A 19,340-nucleotide genomic window follows, 5' to 3' on the forward strand; every position below is an offset into this window, starting at 1 on the left:
ATTTTGACAAAGCACACAGTTGAGTTAAAAGGATACAAATTTCATTTCATGAGATTCACTGAGATTAACCCAATAAAATAAACGTAGCTACATGTGGCTTTCAACATTTCAGCAAATATGACACTCTTCTAAGATGCCTTCCCACTTTCAGTTATTTGCCTGCAGAGGCCTGCTGCAATTTAGTTTGTCACACCTAGCGATGAAGTCAGACTGGACACTGGTTCAAGCAGTATGAATTGAATTTTTCTCCTGTACCCTCTAATTAATTACAAAGTCATACTTTGATATACACAGCTCTGAAGTCCTGAAGTTGGCCTTTTTTATTATTATTTTGCTTATTTTTCAATTTTCAAATCCAGTGCCTTTTAAAGGAGGTTTGTACTTCTAAGTAATTAAGCCCTTTTTGAAGTATGGAAATGTAAAGTTAATTATAACAAATCACAAAATTACATATATATACAATTTGTCAAAATTAACATTTTTATTTTCAGTGATCTGACTTCAATATAAAATAAAATTGACTGACAATTATTTTGACTGGCATCTAACTGAAGAGTATTACCATAATACTGTTTCCTAAGGGACAAACTAATAATTAAGTCCCATAATTAAAACTGTTTATGACACATAGTAACATAAGGCAGAAAATAATAAACAGATTTTTTTTTAAGAGTACTGTCTAAGGAGAATAGGGGTTGCTTGGTGGGGAAAAATCTGACATGCAGTATAATTTACTCTATTTTTGCTATTAATACAAATGCTTCCTGCTGTTCTGAAAATCCACTGTTTCTTAATCCAGCATTATTGTCCTCTTAATGCAACATTTCAAACCCATTTCGCTCCATTTTCTCTTAGAAAAGCCATATTAAAAGGAAGATTAAAAAGAAAGAGCCAGGTATCATTGGTTCATATGCATATGGGTTCAGCATGTGAGGATGCTGTTTCTAGGACTGGCCTTAAGGTGTGACTGATAGATCTTATTTGTCTGATAGAGTTGACCAGGGAAATAGAGCTACAGCTGGTTACTTCATTAGGTCCTCTCATTGATTGAACCCTGCTGAAGTGATGCAGCAGGCTCCTGAGATAACTGCTGGTAATAGAACAAAATGAATTCTTATCACAGAGATTGGAAAGGCCATTAACCCTGGCCTCCAATGCTTTTCAGAGGTCACAGACAGGAAGCCAAGCGGTGACTGGGAAAACTCTTTTCTGTCTAACTACAGGTCATGTTAGAGGGGGTCTGTGACTTTTTTACCCTTCGGCTTCTGTACAGATGAAACTGTTACACTGGCAGATGTTAATAATCAGCTGTAAATAAATATTGGAAGCAGAAGAAGAAAAATGAGAAAGCACAGGAATTTTTTTTCAATAAATATTTAATAAAAGAGCAATTGTTTCTGTGATATTTACTGCCAGTTCTGCTGTAGATTTTTGCCTAATACTTTTCCATATAAATTGAAAAGAGAAATACGTAGAGGCACTTAAAAAACGAAATTTAATATGGTTTTATATAAAAATACCTTTCCTTCCTTCCTTCAAAGATGAGAATTATAATTGCCTGCTGCCTGCCAGCTTGCCTTATTCAGCAAGCCTATCACCAGTTCATCTGTGAATTAGTGCAGGGCACTGTTTGCCTTTCACCTGGTTGAGAAGGGTATATATCTAAGTAACAGTCCTATAATTTACATTTAATGCAACCTTTCAATTGACCAAGAGCCCACAACCTAAGCCCCCATCTCACAGCTGAGGACTTTCCCACATTTGTCAAGTCAGTGCCACTCCAGCATCAGCCAGGAGAAATCATCCATTTAAAGCCTGGAGCTGCACATGACAATTTTCCTATTGCTTGTGAGAAATCCAGCCATGGCAGAGGTAGCTTTGTGTTTCACGTTTTTGACTCTTGCTTCCAGCAGCAGTGTTTTATTATGCACATGGATTAAAAAATATAGTGGGATGCATCTTATAAAATTAAATGGAACATTTTCTCTTTATTACTGACATATTTAAGGCTATGCAGATATGTGTTGTAGGTTGATTTTAGCAGTATGTTGGTGGCTTCTATCCTTGTGATTGTGATTTAATTTCAATGTCTGTGGTCATGTGGTATTCTCTGCTGGAGCCAATCTTTCACAAGGAGCAAGTTCATTTAAATGTAAATGGGGTCCTGTGGATGGAAAAAACTACATACTTCATGTCTTCAGCGACCCACCCAAGCATTTGGTTTGGCCTTCCATGCATAAATAATAACAAGAAGGTATGCTGTCATTGCCTTGCTTGAAACACCAGAAGTGGTTTGGCACAGCAAAAACCCCAAGCACTAAAAAGAGATTGGTTTGGATAAACTCACAGTTCAGATCCCCATCCTGATTAAACAGTGTAAAAAAAAAAAAAAAAAAAAGGAAAAAAAGTAAGAGAGTGAGAGAGTTATGGAGTTATTTTGAGGAGTTGTGAATTACAGGAACAGCTGAAAACCAACTCAGGCTAAGAACATACCATACCTAAAAATACTCTGAAGTAGCAGAAAGCTTGTCATTTTGTTAACTTGAATGGATTTTTGCTCTTAATTGTTTGTAGCAATTTGCAAGAGTGGGATGTGAATGTGGTATAAGTGGCAATATAATTAGCATTAATTTAGCATAAAAATGCAAACCTGCATTTTCTAAGTAGTTACCTTCCCTTCCACTAAAACATGGAAATATATTACATAACTCTAAAGTACGTGTGGCTTTTTTTCAAGGTGTTATTAAATATGACAAAATGGAATGCCTTTTCTTTTTTACTGTTGTATATAAGGAGATATGAAGGATTGCACAGCTTCTTTTTATCAAAATCTTTGTGGTTTATATATATTTCCACACTGCTAAACTCATGTGTTGACTTTTCGTAGAATACTCCAGGTGTATTTCAACAGAACTGAAAAATGTCCCTTAGAAATTTCCTTTCCCACCAAGCAAACTCATAAACAGGTTTTCATCTGTGTGGATGAATAGATATATTTTCAGGATTACTTCATTAAGTGCACGCTTTTATTTATCTCATTTATTAAGAATTTTATGTTCTGTTGCAGATGTTTCAGGGCATGACACATGGGCCTGGAATCTCAGTGTGTGATACCTTTGGTGCAACTCACTTATGAAACATCCAGGCTTCCAGTTAGTTGTGCTCTGCACTAGGAACTTAGCAGAATTTTGACTTTGTTCCAGAGCTGTAATAAAAGACTGGTATTTACTGTTTTCAGAGATTTCTGAATAATATTTGATAAGCTTTCCTCTTCTTTTTATAAAGTGGCATTAGTTCAAGACGAGCTAGATTTAAAAAAGTACGAGATTTGCTATCCAGGGTAAGAAACAGGATATTAGTGTTTGTGTTACTCAGCTATGTTAGGTGTAGCTGTGAATCAAATAATTTTGTCCTGGAAGCCTCAAAACCTAAAATGTTCATCTCTTGGTCCCTCTTCCCTTATTTCATTGAGCTGGTTAAGTAATAATAATCAAAGCTGTATGTTTAGTTTTCCTAAAGATTCCAGTGAAATAAATGCATTATATATACAAATAGTGATGAGCAAATAGTGTTTTTCTATCATATTATTCACCATTAGGGAATATATATGTTGTGGTGGTTTTTATTATTTGGTTGCATTCCATACCAACTGATTTCCACAGGATCTCTTAAGTCTTCTAGTTATATTTGCTGACAACCCTATACACTCAGAGCATTTTAATTAAAAAAAAAAAAAAAAATAGAGTTTGAATACTGTCATGACAGATCTGAAGTTCCAACCTACTTCTCTTTCAGAAATCCCAGCAGCGCACCTGATATCTGAAAAACAGTGGTATTAGTTGCAGTGCGGGCAATATGGGATTTTCATTTTGTTTAGAATGTGTAAAATTATTTTCCCAAGTGCTTTTTGTTTAAGCTTGTAATTTGCAAGACATACAAAATTATTGGAGAGGTCCACCTCTTAATTTGCTAGTCTAAAGGAACAGACTTGAGAAAGCAGAGCAAATGTCAAGCACTTCATGAGAGAGAGCAAATCCAAGGGTAGGTGGTGCTAATCTAGGCACATTTGCAGAAGTGGCATAGCAATTGTGATATAGAAAATAATCTAAAGACCATTAATAGACTAAGAGCCATTTTTTTGGAAAATATTAGGTTTCTTACATAATGATAAGCTATGGCAGAGAGAGAGTATCACCACATTGATTAATTTTAAGGCAAGTTAGAATTAGAAAGGTCTTTGAATAAAGCCTTTGAAAAAAAAGATCACTGAAAATGAGTTAATATGGTTCAATCAAAACAGCAGTATATCATTTCATGGATATTGTGAGAAGTATGAGCATCCTTAAGTTAGTCACTTTTATAAAAAAAAATAAAAATTAAATGGGATACCCTTTATGTGATTGGAAAGACACTTGAGAATGGGAAAAAAAGAAGTGAGGTCCTTGCTCAGCAAGGACAAAGGGAAAGCCTTTCCCCAGAAAGTTAGTCACAACTATTTTAATGCAAATAGTGAACCCCAAAAGATGGCATCTTCCTGCAACATAAACTTTATTCCACGTATACTGGAGCAAGATATCTGACTAAAGCACCCCAAGGGCAAAAAAATTGCTCCCAGGAGCCAAACAATCTGTTAAAGGAATGAAATCCACTTGGCTTTCAACCATTTTCAGTTTGGGAGGTAATACACATGAAACTTCTTGAGGCCTAAATATTGAAGCATAAAACCATAAATATGGGTGCAATGATAGAATTATTGATGTCTGGCCCAGGTCAGGAGACAGGGTCCAAGTTCCCAACTGGCTTCCAAGACAGTGATCTGGCTTTAGGTTTTAGTCAGTGTTTCTGGAAACTAAGAGTTAGGTATGGCAGCTTCTCCAAACACTGACACAAACACAGGCACTACTGTTTTCCTGTGGCAGTGAAGGTACATCCCATCATATTTTTCTAGACTCTGCAATAACAAATGGAATTTCTGGTTTTGTTTTCTTGCATTCATAGGCTGTGTTAAATGTTACATATTTTTCTGCTGTCCATGTCCAATTTAATCAATATTACAAGTGCTCCCATGTGGTAGGCGGAACAGTGGCAATAAAGTGAAATTTCCACAGCTTTTACCCATTGAAATTCTCAGAGGGCAAGATTCTTATAAACTTCACTTTGCTTCCTCTGTAATAGATTTAATAGCTCCATTCAGGAAGAGAGTCTGATGTGCTTTCTCATTTTCAAAATGCAGATAGCAAACAAAGCTTTATTCTATTTCCAGCTCTTGAAGAACTTCGAAATTTTAATATTCTTTTACCATGAGTGTTGAAAAATGTACTTGTCTCCAGAATTGCACCAATGTCCGGACCAGTGCGACTCTGCAATTAAAAATGAGGGAGTTAACTGGGGTAAATTCCAGACATTCCCAAAAAGTTTTTGAAACTGGTCTGATTTAGGTCAGTTTAAGGCTGTTTGGAATATCTTATTCTACACATAGGAATTGGTAATGTCCACTTTGAATGAACTGACTACATTGGCTCTGTGCCACTGGGCATCCTTTTCATTTCAGAGCTTTCCTCCCGGCCATTTAAACCATCTTTTAGGCATCTGTGTGCTGCTGAAAACAACTTTATCAAAGCCTAAGATCTGGTCTTTAGTCCCAGAGTTCATTATAATAGTTTAGAACTTGTGTTGTGTGTTTCTTGTTATTTTGGTGTCCTCTGTTACAAAGAATTACTGTATTGTCTTCTTCCTTGTACAATGCATCATTTGGGCTCAGCAGTCACTAGCAGAGTCCTGCTTCATTCTTCATGACTGATTATTTGTCGTATTAAATTCTCCCCTAACAAAGAAAAGTCATGAAGCACTGTAATCGAAAGAGATAGTGGAATGTTCACACTTCTTAAAAGATGTAGCACCAGTTCTGGCCTTTATTTATATGAAATTATAGTTTCTGTTGCTATTGTGCTCTTTCAGTGAGAAATAAACAAACAGTAGGAGGAATATTAAATAAGGGGTTTAGGAAAATTAGGTTAGATGAAGAAACGATAAAAAAAGATTCAACACAATTCAAATGAAACAGCAGGGTTTAAATGATCCTGCACATCTATAAAGCTGTGCATGCGGATTTGCTGTTACTTGGTAGGCCAACTGTTTTCATTTTATGTACCATAAAATTATTGTAACTGCATTTCTGCTTAAGCAAGGGTGGGGACTCTTTAAAATGGAACAGGCTGTGTACTGTTTTCTTAATCATAGGAGCCCTAGAATAATTATCAAACAGTGTTTTCCACAGAGTTGATCTATAATTCATCTGAGGAAGAAAACATCTTCCCAATAAAAGATGTTTTTTGTCCTCAATTGTTCAAAGGTTTCTTTTTATTATTATCATTAACCCAATTATCAAATTTCACAACTTCTTCATTTCTCAGCTTTTTTTTTTTTTTTCATATGCTTGTAGCTGGAGGGGAAAAACATAGGTGGAGACATTCAGTAAAAAGGTTTTTACAAGGCTTACAGTTATTCTAAGTTACAGCCAAGGGAATTTAACTGGGGGAAGGTTTTTGGAGGGTAGCTTGTATTTTTTGACAGTTTGTAGTATTTTCAATTCCATAATTCAACAGTCATAAAACTGCATTAAAATTCCTGATATTTATAAAGAAGTCAAATTTGAATTATCAGTGAATTGATTACTTGGATTGTGGCTCAACCAGAGCCTATCTGCTGCCCACACCACTGGCTGCAGCCCATAGTTACAGAATACATGACACAAAACAAATATTGCCCTATCAGGTCTACAATTAAACATAGTTTCTTCATTCCATAGGTTGCTGTTTACAAGTGGAAGTAAGAGAATTACTTCAAAAGTGAATGTACTAAATGTGCTCTTTTAGTGCAGTTTACATATGGTTTTGTTTTATTTAAGTAACCCCACCCCTGTACTCTCAATAATTGTGAGTTGATTATAACATATTTGGGGTCGAGTTTTAGGTTTTCTATTGGCTTAGGCCTGATGTAATGGTGGGGGTGTTTTTAAAATTGTTTCTTCTTTTTTTGCCCTATGTCATTATTTTATTCAACTTTGTTATCAAATGAAAGCTCATGTTCACGCATAACTCTAAAGCTGAGATTGTGTGTATAGCACTTATCATGAGACTTCCCATCAAAGTTCCAAAAGTTGACCACTCTTCATACATTCCTACAACAAGACATTTCTTACCTGTTGCCAGCAGTAACACTCACCTATAACTCAGCCCACAGAACCACCCTACTTGTTTTTGGAGGCTAGAGACTAAGCAGTAGGTCTTGGCTTCCAGTAGCAGTCCATTTTTTGGCTATGAGGGAATGAATGATAGCATCAAGAAGACTGCAAACTTTTCTATTTTGAATTAAGGAACACACATGAAAGATGTCTTCTCTAAAGTTTGATCAGCAACTGCTTCTGGAAGAAATTCACTGAAAGCTGCTGAACCTGTATGTTGTCTTTGAAGTATTTAGCAATTTTGTTTTCACCCTTGATTTTTTTTTTTTCTATTAGAAACTAAGCATGGAGTTCAAACTTAGTTATGCTGAATGTATGGTAGTCTCAAGTGGTATTTCTTGTATGATTTTCAATGAGTAACTTGTGATGAAGAAGATCTAGTTGAATCAGATTTCATTTTCAGCTTGTTTCTCTTAAGGGTATGGTACCTGATTTTTCAGAAAGAGCTGAAATACATTCCATGTCCCCAAATGGACCTTCTGACCAATCCTGTTTCTGTTTTATTTGGAAATGCAGGATGTATGGGCTAGTCACAGCTAAGAAAATCCTGATTAAATAGTATTACTATTTTTTAACTTGACTTAAAATGTCTTACTTAAATAAAGATAAAAATTATTTTTGTTACACTGATGCCTGAATTTCCTTATTTCAGTGGCACAAAATAGTTTTCCTTAATCCCATAAACATGAAATGTAGTGTTCAGCTTTGTTTTGTTTCTTTTTTCATGTTGAAGTATCTAGCATCCCTAGTTAGGAGTAAATTTAAAATGCACTTCTGATTTCTTGTGTTTTCAGTTTCTGTTGAAGTCAGCTTGTCAATTGATTCTTTTTTTCTCTGTAAATAAATAAATATATATTTATATGAGGAAAATATTTTCTCTTTTTAATCATGTTCAGCTTTGTAATAACTTTGTGAGATGGTCTCCAAAAGTAGCCTACAGTACTTGAATTCATAGGTTTTGAAATGGGCACAAGTCATGCAATCCATTTGAGCTTAGCATCCTGCCAGGCTGACATTCTCTGAAGATACAAAAACATGCATGTGATCCCTCTTAGCCATCAGCTAAAACATGGCTTTTATTTTAGTCTGAAAAATTGTATGCTGCAGTATGACAATTGTATATATGGGGGAATGAGTGAGGAATGTCATCTCATTGTCACATACAGTTCAAAATAGATACCAACTCCGAAAAACTTTGGATGAGGAGTCTCTTCCTATTTCCTCCTCATTTGAGAGTATAACAAGTATGTTTATCTGTGCTGGTCTTGACTGTGTCAAGTGTGCTGTGCTCACCAGATGTGAAGCTTTCACAAAGCATCTAGATAAATGTAAATTACAGACTAATGACAAGTTCCTGCCCAAATAGTGTTCATATGAAATTGAGGATGCCCCATTTCATCTCCACAACAAATTCTGAGGAGAAAGCCCCTCTTTGTTTCCCTACCTGTGCTTTTGGGATAGACACTGTTGCAAATAAAACAGGCAAGGAAAATCTTGAATGAAATTTCTGCAGTGAATTGAACTGGAGCACTTCTTTTTAACTAGACAATCAATTTTAAAATGTTCCATGAGTGGCAAATGAATATGTTGTACATATTGGAGAGAAAAAGAATATCTGCCCAAGATTCTTGGGGATACTAAAGGGACTGTATCTCAAAAAAGAGGTGTTTAAACAGAAAATTGTGGTGCCTCCAGTAGTTGCTTCATCTTGCATTTCCACATGGTTATCTGAAATGCTTGTCAGATGCAAGCATTTCATGTCTTTCATGTGTGTGGCTCAGAAATGTCCCAAGATCAGCAAATCTGACTCTCTGTCAGCAACATAAAGATAGGACTGTGCCTAAAAGCCACTTGTTTAATTTTCACAGATTCTTTTTTTTTCTGTTAAAGAAAGATTAATAGAAGATGTAAAAAACCAAATTCAAGCTCTTTTACCCATATCTGAAAAAGATCTCAACATTGTATGCTCAGATGTTGTATGAGACTAAAAATAGTAGTCTTTAAAGATGCATGGATTAAGGATACAGTAAGCGGCAGAATTTATTTTATTTTTTTATGAAGGTGCCTAAATTAATCTTGCTCTTATAATAAGAAACTTCATAGGGTTTGTATTTTTTCTTTTTTTCTCCTGGTTTTGGAAGTTGTGTGCTGCTTGCTTCACATCATGTTCCACTTTTCAAGTGAAATGCTACTATAAACGAGTGGCTATTATAATCCCCAGACCTCAAAGCCCAGCACACATGGCTTTGTGAACACATGATTTGAAATGAGTGGAACTTTCTCAATATATTTGTAGGTTGGTGTGTATGGAGGATATGTTTTATGAGGACTATAAAATCTGCTTAAAGGCCAGGTGTTGACCATCTATTTTGCATTGGTAAAAAGTCTCTGAGCCTAATGTGTGGCGTTTTGCTAATTCCTCTGAGACTGTGGAGATTCTCAGAACTGCTCAGCTTTCAGCCCATGGGTGCTCAGATTAACACTGAGCACTTCTGGAAATCAAATGTCGTGTGTTCACTTAAGCCCATTTTTCTGTAGTGTGGCCTCTCAAGATTTCAACTTCTGTGAAAACCTTTATTCAACCAAAAGAAAATCCATGCCAATACATTAAAAAGTCCATATTTTTTTTTTCCTATTTTTCATCTTAGCGATAACTGTGGAACTAATTTATGCTGAAGTGATCAAAACATCTTGTTTCAAAAAGAAAACAATAATTTTCACAAATGTAGCACATCTCTGCAGTTGTAATTGTGTTTCATCTTTCCTGTCTCTTTCCATCATAAGAGAAGCTACAGTACTTTTTGTAATTACAACATGTGTGAGTTGATTATTGTGTCTGAAAACACTGTTTGCCAACTCAAAATTACTACATTTCATCAGTATTAGAAGAGATATCTGTTTCACTGTGATATTTGCTAACTACAGTCACTATGCTGTTCCTAAATTCTTAAGTCCTATTCCTAAATACTACTCCTAAATTAGCTAAGCTGAATCTATTATAGTAAAGTAAATCAGTAAACTGTTACACTTCTATTCACATCATCCCTGTAAATTCAGCCTACCTAGTCCAGGAGAATCCTTGTGCATAGAGTGTGAAGAAAAATAATGTGGTATATTTAAGACAATGAAAAACTTGCTTCCATATCTGTTTCTGCTAGAGAGTTCTTTTTCTTTTTTTTTTTCCTAAGCAGGTCACCTTAGCCAGCCTTTTCATAGGAGCTCACTAACTGTGTGGCCTTCATTTTCTAAGTACTTGATTGGAGGCTCTACGATAGTGTTAAATAAGTGCTGAACACACAGAGCTGCAAATGAAAGCAATCAGTGCTGTGCTTTGAGCATATTAAGTGCTATATAGTGCTATGTACTTTGAAAAAATTGGGTCCCATCTGTATCAAACTGGGTTCTCCAAGTTAGATTTTTTTTTAATGTCAATTTCTGTATAACTTCCCTTTCTGAAATTGCAGAATTGCCTACTCATCTCTTAGGAGACAATGAAGATAAATTCATTAATGTTTGTGCAGCAATAAGAAGTCAATAATGGAAAGAATAATTTGACTTTCAGAATAAGTTGAAGATATGTAGTAAGTAGAATGTGTGGCTTCATGTTAAACAATAAGGAGCAAAGTCCTGAATAGCTTTTCACTAATAAGTATCAATAGTTTTGTGTAGTGAATAAGGCAGAAGGTTTTGCATAAGGTAGAGCTTGATCAAAATATTAAATGTAGTGTCAGAAGGGAAGAGTGCTTTATTTTTTAAGATATTAAAGTATTTTACTTTGGTGATATTATTAATAGCTCTAAAAACATGATGTGGAGGGTAGGATTTGCATCTACAATCTCATAGCTAGTAAGACTTAATCTGGGGAAAAAAAATTGGCCATGTAGTACTCTACTAAAAGTCACATGAAACAACAGTGGGTTTGAATTTGCACACAGAGCCCCTTACTAGAGCTAGCAATCCAGCTGAGAGTAGCAGAATGTTTTTGTCTTCTCTGTGCATAAACACTGGTGAAGGGTAGTACAGAAGGGTACTAAGCAAGAAGAATTGTAATAATGAAAAATCAGGGATTTAATACTGGGCCATGGGGGACACCATGTTTTTCTAAATTAAGTTTCTAATCTTACTGCTTGGTAATCATTGTCTTCTATTATTTTCTCTGTGCATTTTTGAACTTTTGGTCCTAGCCAGGTCTATTTCCTGCAGTCCAGTTTGGTGCTGTAGTTTGGTGTGTGGCTGATTGTAGTCCTACTCTCCTGCCTTCTATCTGTTTTTCATTTGATCCTGATTTTCACCTCAGTTTCTACTCCCTTCCCCATCTCCTGGTCTTTCTTATTCTTTTCCTCATACCACATTCTGCCTATTTTTCTACAGCTCTTTCTCTGGCCCCAAAATCTCACTTCCATACTTCTTTTGCTCCTGCCAACCTATGAGCATAGTGGGAACATGCTGCTCCTGCTCTCCTATAGCTGCCAGCTCCCAGTACGATACACAGCCTAATAATAATAATAATAATAATAATAATAATAATAATAATAATAATAATAATAATAATAATAATAATAATAATAACAGTAATGGAAATATTTGTTTTACTATATTAAGGACAATGTGATTGCAGTCTAGTTGTGCAGGGAAGCTGCCAGGAGAATTTGTATTTTGGAAGACCTATTTAAGTTGTAGTCCCTCTTTGAGAAGGAATGTGCATTGGTTGTACACACAACAATGAAGTTGTTGCTGTCTGAAGAGGTTTGTGGAAGCTCAGTGGGATGTGACTGCCTGTGCACTTGGTGAGCTCTCAGCACTATGGGGAGTGTGAGTGTCTTCAGTGGTTACAGATTCCTAGCAGAAAGTCAGCCCTTCAGTGCAGAGAGCTTTTCTGAGCATGGGTAAGTAGAATTTTTAAAAAGCTATATTGCTTGGCTGAATTTGGGCAGTTTAATCCAATGTACCACATGCCAGACATCATCCTGTCTGCCAGATTTTGGGTTCCAGATGAAAATCACTGGAACATTAAAGATTTCCAAAATGTACATATACATATAAAAATAGATTTGTCCTAATCCTATTCTTAGAAGTAGATTAATCAGTTTGGCTGAAATTAAAAAATAAAAAAAAGCACATGTTATCCAACCTGCAGCAGGGATTCAGCACGGCTTGATTTCAGTTCAAGCACTTAAAAATTAAGCTATAAGTAAATGAAAAGTCATATGTATGGTGGGAAGTCTGGATTACACTTGCAAATGGGTCCTCCTATCTACTTTTCTAAAGACATTAAAAACAAATATTAAGGTCAGGTCTTGTTCAGAAGCTTTCTCTGAGGTATTTTCAGTGGTATTAAGAGAGCCACCTCACAAGGCATTTCAGGACTTTACCTAGATTGGCACTGTAGATTTGTGCTCATTAGGCAGTTGTGAGTGAGGAGTCCATAGGCAAGGGATGTCCTCTGCTTCCAGGAATGTAGAATTATATTGCTGACAATAAAAATTAATTTAGAGGATGTGGGGCATCTGCTAGGTATGGAAGAAAGCACCTTCAAATTAGAGGGACATTTAGGAAAGGTAAGAGTAGTGCAGAACACAGAACAATGAGAATTGAAAAACTTAAGTGGAGGAAAGAGGAAATGAAAGATGGAGGAAATTATCTGTTGTGTTGCACTGGTTTAGTGAAAAGCAAAATGGGTACAGACCAAGCCAAATCATGCCCTTCTGTTGCTGTGATACAAGTAGCTCTATAGGAAGACGAGGTGACCTGAAATGCTTGACTTGGCCCGGGGAGAACCCCTGGATATAATCGGCATTTTTGAATTCAGAAAATCTATGTCTGCCATCTCCTCTATTTCCGTATTTGTGAGTCATGTATCATTGTGCTGAGAACCAAGTGATATCGCTCATCTTCAGAGTGTACCATCAAATTGTCTCCAACAAACTTGGCAGTGGACTCATATTAATTAATAGTATAGTGTAAATCCTGACCTCAGTAACTGCAGCAAGAAAAAAACAGGTTTAGGTATTGAAGCACAGTAATGAAATTGAAAGTATCCTGCTACCGTAGAAAGGGGATAGAGATGTGTGATGTTATGGCTATGCATTCCAAGCACATTAAAGTACTATAATACTAGAACATTCCACAAAATTTCATAATATTCAAGTTATTACTCAGAAGTTTGTTGTCTGAATTTTCCAGATTGGGTCTCGAGGAGGCAAGGAAAGACAGTAACAAAATGGGCAAAGATACAGCAAGAAGGCAGGAATGTACTGCTGTTTTTTACTACTTTTATTGGTTTTGATGAGCAGACTTTTATCTTTTCCTCCTGTCAGAGGAGTTTGACCATGTGTCAGTATGCTGTATTTTTAATAGTACAGCTCCAGCTGAGCCAGGAAATCCAGTTTTTACAGAAGATTTTTTTGGAGTAATTTGCAGTGGATGTCTTGGTGAAGATTCTTAACAAATCACTCCAACACTGTGATCTGGGTTGGAGGAAAAGCTAAAATAGCACCTGTGTTGTCTTTCTGAAAAAAAAACCCAAACAAACAACCCAAGGACCACTTCATGTATGCATATGTTAAGGAAGCCAGACTTAAAGTTTTCAACAAGTTGGTTTGTAAAAATAATCCAGGGATTTCTATACATGCTATAGACTACTTGTCAGGTAATTGTAGAAAACAAACAAACCAACACCCCCCTCACCTCAATCCCCCAACAAATAATTCTGTAAAGATTATTTTAAAAAAATTCAGAAACTGTTTTTGTTCAGGAAAAATAGATCAGCTATTTCTGCTTGTGACATGTAGCATCAAGAAAGGTGAATATTTAAACTGGAAGGCTGTAGTTAGCTACCTTACAAGACATAATACAGGAATTTATTCAGGTTAGAAAAAAAGTTTCCTTTAAAGTGGAAATAAAGCCAAGGTGATATTAATAAAACTGAACATAGAGATTGGCTATGAGGAGAAAATATGTGGAGGTACCTAGAAAAGCTAAACAGGAATTGTTAAAGTATCTGAGAAATAGAAAACCTGCTGGAGTCATTAGGTCTGCTAGACCACCAGAGGATAGTCATTCCAAAATGATCAGGAGATGGCAAAGAAAATAAATTCTTTTACTCTAGTATTCTCAAAAGACAAAGAAGAAATATATGCACTAACAGAATTCTTTACAGATAATTTCAGAGACATACTGTTAGTAAGCCAAAAAGAGGTGAATAATTCAGAAAGTCTAGAAGGTAAATAAAAAGGATTTTACAGTGTATTTCAGAGAGAAACCCACAAACTGAGTAACAAACAAATTACATAATTTAAGTGACATTTTAAATGAGTTCTTCATTAACACTGTGGTTTCTTTGTAAATAAACTCCAAAGGATTTTTCTGGAAACTGTGAATGGGAGACTCAGTCTCATGACTTACATGATATATTGGAAGCTCAGCTCATGTAGGAAAAATGCGAGAAACTGGAGACAGTAGAAGTTTTTGTATATGAGGGGACATTGAACACACAGGCTGAACAGCAAAACAGAAAAAGTGAAGTGAAAGATACTGTGAAAATCTGGTGTTTTGGTTTTTTACACCCACTGGCTTGAAATGAACATCCAGGACACTGGTTAACATCATGAGGAAACCCTCCTTGGCTTTCTGAGCTTTAGGTCAGGCTTAGGTTCACCCACCTAACTTCCAGTGTTTAGCAGCAGTGTCCAGGTGAAACGTCTGCATTCCAAACACTAAACTTAATTTTAAAATCCTTTTGCAATCAGGAAGGAATTAGCAATTCACCTATGTAAAGTCAGAGTTGTGCCCTTAAGATATCTGTGTCTCACTCCACAGAGAATAAACTTAGAGCAAAGCCTGAAATTAGGCAGGGTATATCCAGCATGTTGAATAAGAATCAACAATGAGGTTTAATTTTTTTTTTTTTCTACATAACCTTGATGGAAATGTATTAGTGTTCAAGTCAGACAATGGTAGTGTTCTTCATGCTTTATGCTGATGGGGGAAACAGCATTTTCTATGAACCATAATGGCAGCCAAAAGAAAAGTAACGATCAGTTGGAAAAGTTAGACTATTCTCAATATAGTTTCATGCTTCAATGCCTTTCTAGAGATGGCCAAGTAAGAAAAGTATCCCTTTCTGCATAATAAATGATTAACTGTACATCTCCAATCACATCTGGAAAGCATTTCTGAGTTTCATTCTGAATAGCTGACATTCTCTGTTAATGGTTTTGTCAGCATATGCTTCTTTTGGTTCTTACAAAATATTGGATAAAATATTAGTGTAGAAATAAAACAACAAAAATAAAACCTACAAATTTTCCTATTTTCCGATAAATCAGTATTGTTCAGCATAAGTTTACCAACAAGTCTTTTCCACATTCACACTATTACCAGAGTAAAACATGCTTCTTTTTCTGATTTGCTCTGAGACTACAGGAGGGGGACTAGAAAGCAGATAATCACAGGCAGCAATGAGAGGGACAGAGAGCTTGCACCGCAGCCGGACTGGAAAGGACACCCCACCCCTCCAAACTTCTGGGGAGAACATTCCTTTTCCAGCAGCTGGAAGTAGACTGCAGTTTAACAAAATTTAAAAAAAATAAAAAAATTAGAATAAACTAGATTAGGAAATAATGAGGTGCTAGGCAGTTTAACTGGTGATATTGAATGTTTTCTGCCTTTGGAAGCTAAGAAGCAAAACCAAGTAGGGTAGATGAGATCTGCCTCCCTCTAGCAGCCAGAGGGGTGAGGCTGAGTGTGGCAAGTGGGGAATACAGGCTGCTGGGTGGAGTGGGTGGATGAAGTGGGTGTGATTTGTGACACTCTTTGGGAAGGAGCCAGCACGGCACACTCTGTCCAGCCAGCTTTGCAGTCAGCCTCCTCTGGCACAGTGATACATTTCAGCGAGAAGCATTAGGCTGCCATAAAAATTCAAATGATGCACCACAAAACAAAATGATACAATTTGATAGTAACTGCCAGTTAGCACTTTCTGGTCAATATGATGATCATCACTTAATTATAGGCTTGTTTGTGGGAAGTTCTGCCTTCTAAGCGCTCTACTTCTGAATATAACACAGTGATTAGAAACAGTTATTAACGGGTTGGTGCCGTTATTCACCCTGAGTCCCTAAAGGAGAAATTAGGAATCCTGTTTGAAGATGAAATACGACCACTAGAGGATGCAGTCAAGATCCTGAATGAGTGAGGCATCTATTCCTCAGTCATCCTCTGCAGGGCCAGCCAAAATATAGAACAAATACTTTCTGGAATATTTGGGTGAATAAGTGAAAACTCAGGAGTCAGGAAGAGTTTGTCAGCAAGTAGTATAACTAGGATAACCCAGAAGTCAATCCACAAGTCCTACTTTTATTTAACTTCTTTTGCATAGTCTGTGGGTTTTTCTTTGTTTTCCATTGTTTCTCCTTTCCCTACATTACCTGTTGTCTGTCCATTGCTCCAGTCTACACCCTACTAGTGGTTACCTTGTCATCTGGACAGTTAATAAGCCACTCACTCTACTGGCTGAACCAGGATACATCTGTGCTGAACACTTATGGTCACCTTAGATTCAGCTACTTATTGCACATATTCAGTAAAAAAACACAATTATTTTTTTAAATCTCTTCCTCATTTCATTTTTGTTTGCTTACCACTTTAGTCAATTGATTTATTTATTCCCCATCCATCCGGCCCTCAGCCGCAAACACTTGCTTAATCTTGTTTTCTCTCTCATAACCACAATTACTCACCCACAACCAGTAGATCATCCTTATTTAGGAAATTACTTGCAGTTTGGAGAGGGCAAAAGGAATACCAACAACAACAACAACAAAATAATGCAGGACCAAAACAGGAACTACTGGCTGTTAATTGATATATCAATGATGTAAAAAACCCCAAACAAAGCAAAATCAACCCCTGAAAATAATATGTTTTTTTTAAACACACTAGAGAACAGACTCCCAGTGCGTCTTGTCAGTAGGGAAACTTCTCTGATAAAACACAGGGAAAGGCAATTGCCCCTGTGATTACCATAATGCATTTAAATTACAGGTGAGAGGGTTGTTTCAACTCATCCATGTCTTGTTTTACTAATATTTATTTAATTTTAAAAAGTTTATACTTTTCTCCATACCATCCTTTGCTTATGGTGTATCTGTTCCTTAAATCACTCCTCCATAAGTCAGGCTTTTCTAACCTATGTATGAATATTTATCTAATTTTTATGCTGGTACCTGCTAATCAGCCTTGGCTGAGGCCTGGATTTTGCAATTGAAATCTTCACGTTTTGACTTCATTGGACTGAGGAAAATCACAAGGGTCTTACTTCATAAAATCAGTACAGAATTAGACCTGTGTGTAGATTAACATACTAAAGTATATGACATAAAATATGGAATATACAGTATCAACTGATTAATGTTACCTCTGACACAGAATTTTTCATTTTTCCTTATTTCACAGTTTTAGTGCCGAATGCTGCTAACCTCATTTTTATGTTTAATTCTGAGTCAATTGTGAGGCAAAAGGTTGATAATGGCTAAATTCAAGACAACCAACATCAAAAGAAATTTTCAACATTTGGACAAAATAAAAACAGGTGTGAATAAAATATCATATTGCAATAGTAAGTGTTATTAAAGCCATTAAAGTGCATTTGAATCAGGTGCTCTATTCATTTTCAAAGCTGACATTTGTAAATGTATATAGGCAGGACTCTTGTAAATTTAAAACAGAATGTTGGAACTTTGGAATCTGTAGCACAATCCTAATGTGTTTTGTTGATACATAATAATTCATAATTTTGTGTCTGAGCAGGGGCCATCCAATTTTTATTTCTGCATGGTATTCTTGTTGGTTGGCGCATGTATTAAGAACAAAAATCGTGCTAAAAAAAGGTATTTGTTGCATTCTGGCATAGGAATGTAATGTCTTTGATAGCACACTTAGTTAAATTTCCTCAATATCTGTTCTGACAAACGGTCTTCAGGATTTTTTGTAATTTGCTGACTGCTTTTAAGTTAGAGCTGTTTTATTTCCATCTTGTCCCTTTGATATATGTCGTGACAGTGTGGGTCTCAGACAACCTTTCTGTAATTTTGAAGGAAAATAGGAGAAGTTGTATTATCATTTCTGTCTATGAAATTTACTTCTGAAGTGAATGCCATACATATTTCTGAAATGAATGCCAAATGTATTTTCTAGAAGGGAGTGCCATTGAAAGCCAAGGCAGGCAATTTATACCATGCATAATAATGATATTAATTTTTATGGTGTGTATAAGTTACATTTTGATTAGTTTTTTGCATGATTAAAAATTTGCAAAGCCTTTATGGCCCCCAGGAGCCTACCTGTAATAAACAGCTCTCACCTTCCAAACCATAAAACAGGTCTGCAGTACTTGAACATTACAGCTAATTGCCTTGCTACATCAAAGGGAGCACCACAAGACTGAGAAAAATCACAGAAGGGGGGGTGGGGAGCGAGGGGCAGTTTCACCTCTAAAGGTTATGTGTTTGTGGCTTGGTGCAGCCCTGTAAAGTTATGGCCTCAGAACTGCTGTTTGCGATTAAGTTGATGGGGAAAGTCTATCCCGCAATCTCTCCCTGCTGCTGACACAGAGTCTTTGTTCACATTCAGATTTCTCAAACTGTTGCCAGGGTCAGGCTGAGGTCAGACACCACGATGATGTATAGGAGAACATGTCTGGGAATTTCTCTCACACTTAAAACACATACCAGAAAAACAGGAGAGCACCCTGCAAAAATTGTCTGATGAGACCCAGATGATACTGTAGCTTTTCTTTTAGTACCTTCATAATTTTCTTTCTCTTTGCCTGACACACACACAATGTTTTATTAATGTGTGCCACGATAGCCCTTACAATTTTATGTCCCCTCAAGATAAGGACACTCAGTAGCACTTTGACACTTCATTTTCCAGCCCAGGGGGATTGGGCCAGTAAATCTAGTAAAAGAAGCGAGGCGTCCATTCCCAAGGATGAGTCGAAAAGGGATTGCCGTGGGCTCGGTGAGGCCATGGGGCCTGACACTGGGTACGAGCCTGGTGAGTGCGCGCTCAGCATCAGCACAGCCCGAGCCGGGCA

At 36.5% G+C, this 19,340-nt stretch overlaps 1 protein-coding gene across 2 annotated transcripts in view; it reads left to right on the top strand.

Annotated features, from left to right (window-relative positions):
• The window catches only part of ZFHX4 (zinc finger homeobox 4), a 149,981-nt gene that overhangs the window by 103,120 nt on the left and 27,521 nt on the right, over positions 1–19,340 (top strand). The gene's annotated exons all lie outside the window — the stretch shown is intronic.

Source organism: Parus major, chromosome 2 (assembly GCF_001522545.3).
Source record: "Parus major isolate Abel chromosome 2, Parus_major1.1, whole genome shotgun sequence".
NCBI classification, from domain to species: Eukaryota; Metazoa; Chordata; class Aves; order Passeriformes; family Paridae; genus Parus; species Parus major.